This window comes from Lampetra planeri, chromosome 44 (assembly GCF_965212315.1).
Source record: "Lampetra planeri chromosome 44, kcLamPlan1.2.h2, whole genome shotgun sequence".
Lineage (NCBI taxonomy): Eukaryota > Metazoa > Chordata > Hyperoartia > Petromyzontiformes > Petromyzontidae > Lampetra > Lampetra planeri.
Genome location: NC_136150.1, coordinates 8,602,395 through 8,608,731, shown reverse-complemented (window position 1 = coordinate 8,608,731; position 6,337 = coordinate 8,602,395). Strand labels below are relative to the sequence as shown.

At 50.4% G+C, this 6,337-nt stretch overlaps 1 protein-coding gene across 1 annotated transcript in view; it reads right to left on the bottom strand.

The window, feature by feature from the left end:
• The window catches only part of LOC144732909 (sodium-coupled neutral amino acid transporter 3-like), a 130,782-nt gene extending 129,915 nt beyond the window's left edge, over positions 1 to 867 (bottom strand). The window contains exon 1 of the mRNA XM_078614573.1: positions 712 to 867. The gene's annotated coding sequence lies outside the window, so the exon portion shown is untranslated. The remainder of the gene's footprint in view (positions 1 to 711) is intronic.
• Positions 868 to 6,337: the final 5,470 nt, after the last annotated feature.

The window sequence follows — 6,337 nt, the reverse complement described above, 5'->3', positions numbered from 1 at the left end:
TGTGTGTGGTGGTGTGTGTGTGTGGTGGTGTGTGGTGGTGTGTGTGGTGGTGTGTGATGGTGGTGTGTGTGTGTGATGGTGGTGTGTGGTGTGTGTGTGGTGGTGTGTGTGTGTGTGGTGTGTGTGTGGTGTGTGTGTGGTGGTGTGTGTGTGTGGTGGTGTGTGGTGGTGTGTGTGGTGGTGTGTGATGGTGGTGTGTGGTGTGTGTGTGGTGGTGTGTGTGTGTGTGGTGTGTGTGTGGTGTGTGTGTGGTGGTGTGTGTGTGTGGTGGTGTGTGGTGGTGTGTGTGGTGGTGTGTGATGGTGGTGTGTGTGGTGTGTGTGTGTGGTGGTGTGTGGTGGGGTGTGTGTGATGGTGGTGTGTGGTGTGTGTGTGGTGGTGTGTGTGTGGTGTGTGTGTGTGTGGTGTGTGTGTGGTGTGTGTGTGGTGGTGTGTGTGTGTGTGGTGTGTGTGTGGTGGTGTGTGTGTGTGGTGGTGTGTGGTGGTGTGTGTGGTGGTGTGTGATGGTGGTGTGTGTGGTGTGTGTGTGTGGTGGTGTGTGGTGGGGTGTGTGTGATGGTGGTGTGTGTGGTGTGTGTGTGTGGTGGTGTGTGTGTGATGTGTGCGGTGTGTGCACTGCACGCTATGTCATGTAAGCTGTCAAACCCCCGTCTGAAGCTCGCAGCACACAGGGAGAGGGAGACAGCGCAGCAGCAGCAGCGACCCGCTTACCCTGAATGGTCGTCAACGAGCTGCGCTGGTGCTGGGGGTCCCTTTGTCTCCGTCTCTCTCTCTCGCTGTCTTGTCCTCCCTCTTGTCTCCGTCTCTCGCTGTCTCCGTCTCTCTGTCTTGTCCCCCCCTTGTCTCGGCTGCGTCTCCTCGCTGTGAGCCCACAACACGCAGCAGAGAGGGGAGGAGGAGGGCGGGTGGGGGAGCTGGGACCGCGTGGTGTGGGGGTGGGGACGGCCATACGAGACTCCACACACACATATATATACCACACACACATATACCACACACATGTATACACACATATACAACAACTGCCATTCGCCACAAAGTGGCGGTGACATCACCACGACGCTTGTGCCGGGCTAGGTGCACCTTGAGGCCACGTGAAGTGTCGAACGCCCGCTGGCAGGAGGTCACGGGGCAGACCCAGGTGCCACGGGTCGACTGACTGAGATGACCGAGATGACTGGCCGATGCACCATCTGTGCCCCCTACTTTGCCAACTTGCTGTGCTTTAGACACCTGGGCAACTCCGCTCGTTGTTGTGAGCGTCGCTCCTCCGCCCTCCGTTGTTGGAGGGCGACTGCCTCCAACTGCCCAGTAGCGTCCTTCACCAGCCTCCTCCACAGAGGCCGATCTTGACACCGCTGGTACCAGTCATCGGCAAATCCACTCAGTTCCACATCCTCCTATATCACATCACTCCATCTCTTCTCCAGCCCGTGCCGCGCCCGCTTAGCCCCCTCGATCCGGCCGAACAAAAGCTGTTTCGGCATGCGGTGGCTGGGCATGCGGGCTACATGACCCATCCAACGCAGCCTTGCCTGCCGGAGGATCTCACCGATGGGACTTTGCCCAGGTTAAACCCAGGATGGATTGTAGGCAGGCTAGCCGAAATGTTTTTAACCGGCGAAGATGTTCCATTAGGGGGGGGTCCACGTTTCGCAAGCGTAGAGAAGGGAGGGAATGACCGTGGCCGAGAAGACCTGAAACTTCGTGCGGAGCGACAGGCCAGGTAGCTTCCACACAGCAGCGTTACGCAACCGATGAAAAGATAATGCCACTCGACTGATTCTGAGTGAGACCTCTGCTATTAAACCAGAGCCGGTCATGAGCAGACTGCCCAGGTATGGGAAACTCTCCACTCTCTCCACAACTACCCCATTACCAATTGGTAGTGCTTCGTTTTGGTGGGGCTGAGTACGTGTTGTGGTGAACATGCAGACGAACATGCTCTCATAATATCTGATGCATTGTCTTTTAAAAGGTCCCATTTTGTAGCAGCTCACCCCGAGCTATGAATGCTGATAGTCTCATAGTCCTTGTACTGTTCGTATTTGGTGTTCTCTGGTCTGGCAATGGTGAGACGAGGCCCTGAGGAAGGTTGCTGTCTTTGGTGTAGGCCAGTCAGTTCCAAAGACTGCCATCTAGAATTATCAGAGCATGTTTGGTTACATGTTCACCACAGGTATGTTAGGTGAATGCGAACTTGATTTGGTATTTGAACATCTTAACACCTGTTTTATTGCCAGAAAGGGTAAAACCTATTCTTATTTTTTGTCATAATTTGATGCTGGTAAAAAGGTCCCACTTTTAATAAAAACGTTGTTACAATTACTATAACTCGTTGCAAGTGATCTTTTTGAGCGCAATGCAAAGCCGCAGCAAAGACGCAATATTTCGTCAACCCTTTGGTGGCTTAAAAATAAAATAAAAGCCCCTCGACAGATTTAGACGCCACTATTTCCGGGACCGCCCTTGTCCAAATCTGCTCGTAGTGGGGCGGTGCCTGTGGCGCTGTCGTGCAAGTGGCGATGGGAGTTGCCCCCCGGGGCACCGGCATCTTCATCTTGGCGGGAAAAGCAACAAAAAAACGCCAAACCCCCAATGGGGTTGGGCAAGAGGAAGAACGTTCTTACAATTCCTTTACTGCTCGAACTACCGGACATAGTGGGGGGAGGGGGGAGCTTTATAGCTCATCGGAAAGACGAAACTCCATATAAGAATCACAATTATACCACAAAAACAAACCCGACATCACACCTGTCAACCACATTATGAGTCCCCTACCTTATCACAGACAAATTCAGACCGTATTGGTCACCACGTGCCCCTTTTCCATCTCAACGTTCATCCTACAAAGTCCCTTCACAAGGGAGATACACAAACAAATAGAGAAACAAACTTTTGTTTTTGCCCGTATTCAAACGGCTGGCTTTGCAGGTATGCGACACGTGCATTCATCAATCACGTTACGGCCTTGTAAAGGAAAAGTATATCGTGTGCTATTAAGAAGGGCCATTGCCCGAAACGTCGCCTGTTGTATACTCGAAGGCAATTGTTTCGACTAACATGTTTTTGTTGTTATTTGTGCACCGCAGGAGCGGCATCACCAGAGAATTAGTTCAATAAAGTGGCACAGATCTGGTCACACACACAGCTACCGCATGCCTGTCCACCAGTAGTGCGGTTTACCCGCATTCTTGTACATGGAAACTGAGTTTTCAGGTCCATGCCGCATGGCCTCGGCAAGGTAAGGTAAATTACCTTTTTTTACCGGGTAAAAGGGTAAAGGTAAAGGGTAAAGGTTTCGACATGCCAAGGGGTAAGGTAGAGGGTCGGGTAAAGGTAGCTCAGAAGAATTACCCGGTAGGGTAAAGGTAGCGCGAATAATTACTCGGTAAATACAATACCTTGTTTACCGCTAAAAGCTCCGTGGTGCAGCCCGTGGCCTCCATTTTAAATTGCGATAATTGATGTCGGACCAGATGGAGACGGTCCACGTTCTTGAGGTCGAGGCACTAGAGGACGAGGTCGAGGATGCCAGCAACGGCATTTTTGGGGTCGCTGCGAACGGCAATCGAAAGAGGCAGTGGCATGCGTTCCCGTGGGAGCACACACACACGATTGGGTGGACGGTGATCCCCATGCACAGCAAGGGAAGCGGCAGTGCGTGCATTGCCGCAAGTGGTTTTCCACCCACACGAACGCGTCGGGGTGGAAAGCCCACCTCAAGAAGCACAACGTGCTCGCCCCAGGCAGCGAGGTCGAGACGTCGGCGTCGGCTGCCTGAAGGTTCCGTCTAACTGGGCCGGAGCGGCGCAGAATCTAATTGCCTGTCGCTCGTCCGAGGACGATGGCAATGATGAACTTGATCAGGTTGTTGATGAGATCGCCATTGACCAAGACGACTCGGACGAGCAGGTTATGGAGGATGGTGTCGTCGACAGCCTCAACGCCCGATTCGAGAGTATTCTATCTGGATAAAGCGCTCTACCTTATAGCATCTATCGTTATACACCTTTTTCATGTGTTGTACCCCAGTAATTTCCCTGTAATCGGGTAATTTGTATGGTGTAAGGGTAAAAGGTAGGGTAAAGGTAGGCTCGTTGCTTTTTACCTTTTACCTTACCTGCTAAAGGGTAAAAGGTAGGGTAGAGCGATTGTATTTACCGTTTAACTTTTACCTTACCTTGCCGAGGGCTATCCATGCGGCGTATAAGCCGTTTCAATGCAGGCAACAACTTTTGTTTTGTCTATTTGTGTTCCTCCCTTGTGGTGATGGGACTTTGAAGGATGAACGTTGAGATTTATAAGGGCACCGGGTGACCAATAAGGTTTGAATTTGTGTGTAATAAGGTAGGCACTGATAAAGGGTTGACAGATATGCTACCGTATGATAAGAAGCAGCCTCGACTTTGACTTTTATAAACTTCAGTGCAGTGCCTGGAAGAAAAAAAACATTCCGTGATGCTTCGTAGACTACTGTTGATGCTTTTAGTGCGGGGGGTGGTGGGGGTGGCGCAGAGGTGAACCCGGCCACCCGAGTTTGATTCCCGACCGCGGCCACCGTCAGTGGCGAGTGAGATGCGAACCGCTTCTGCCCCTTCAACTGTCCACCCGCCTGCACTGACCAGCAGGGTGAAGTATGGTCGCACAACTCCCATGGCCGACGCGACGTGGGGGAGGCCCTCATCCAACAGTGGATTGAACAATGCGATGTGCGTGATCAATACCGTACAATATCATCAGACTATTTTGAGTCAGTACTGCTTCCATCGCTGTGTTGTACCGTTGGTGTACGGTGTTTTTTTCTGGAAGACTTTGCAGTTTTTTCCTGGATTTTTCTGTTTGCGCATAGTCACTTTAAGATGTTTTTCTTGTTCATGTTTTTGTTTGTTGCGGTTGCACCCGATTCAAGAGCCGAATGGCTCACAGGGCTATACCAAATACATGCAACTGAAAACCCGTACTTCTGCGCGTCTACGTCTTTTCTTCCGCACTGGCCAGCGTGGTGAAGTATGGTCAAATACCGCCAACGCGGCGTGGCAATGAAGGTCTTCCATCCGGCGGTGGTTTGACAAAGGGCTGAACGTACGCGGAATCAGCGCTGTTAGCGAGCACCTATTAAGGCGGGCACGGAACGCGGTTTTCACTCCTCAACGCTGAGATCTACGATTCCTGTTGTGCTCCTAGACTGAACGAGAGCAACAGGATGTTCAGGTAGTCCAGAAAGAGGGCTCCCAAGAGTGAGGTTGAGAGTTCAAATCCCAAACAGGGTGAACTTATAGCCTGACCATCATACCTTCATGCTCTTTAAAATATGTACCATCTAGTAAGAATGTATAACTCGGTGGTAAGTCGATACGGTTGTGACGTCGTGTGGTGGTTGGGTTGGACATTGCCACAGGAATGTGGAGTTGCTTCCACCGGCTCGAGATAAAAAAAAAAGCAACGTACCAGTGCATTTCTGAACATTGGGACTCAAGGGCTTGTTTTTACGTAGGGTTTAGATGTTTAAATCCACACGCAAAATTTAACCATAATACCGTGCTTGTGACAAACACACAAGCATTATGCAAAACCCATTCAAGAGTTACTCAGCTATTTAACACGTAGGCTTTCGCGACCAATATTATTCATAAACGTTTTTGGGTCAGATCGCGTTGTTTATAAATGTGTCATAACCATCCATCACCCGACACGGCCAATCAGCAAAAAAGTGTCACGTTGACAAAATACAAATAGTTCACTACTTTAGCCCACCGGTGTGTTGAAGCGTGAAACCACAACATATACATTTTTTTGAGTACGACGTTTCGCTGGTAATTGCATCCAGCATCATCGGGCAATTCGCCAGAATTGCGATCGAAACGTCGTGATATATTATTTTATTATTATTATTTACTTTTTCTACCCATGTGACTTTTCCAAAAAAAACAAATATGGATTCCTGTAGTCACGAAAGCTTCAAATCAACATCTTTATTCCGTTTTAATGGCCTGAGGGCTAATCTTTCCAGAATGATAGCCAAGGGCCATAGTAATGTGGAATTACCATCTTTGGCTCCGGACAATGAGTGCAGCATGTCATTCCACTGCTGGATGGGCGTCTCCCCACACCGTTCAGGTCGTCGGGAGTTATTCGACCAAACTTCGCCTCAACACGCGGATGTCCTCATCCAGCAGTGGATTGACACCAGGGCTGCACGTGCGCAAGGTGTAGTCTGTAGACAAAGTAAACGCGTGTCTCTCCTGCACCTGAAAACGGTCATCACTCACCTGTGATGTACATTCCACATTCCCATGGTGGGTGCCAGTCTCGCCACAGGACAACAACTGTTGAA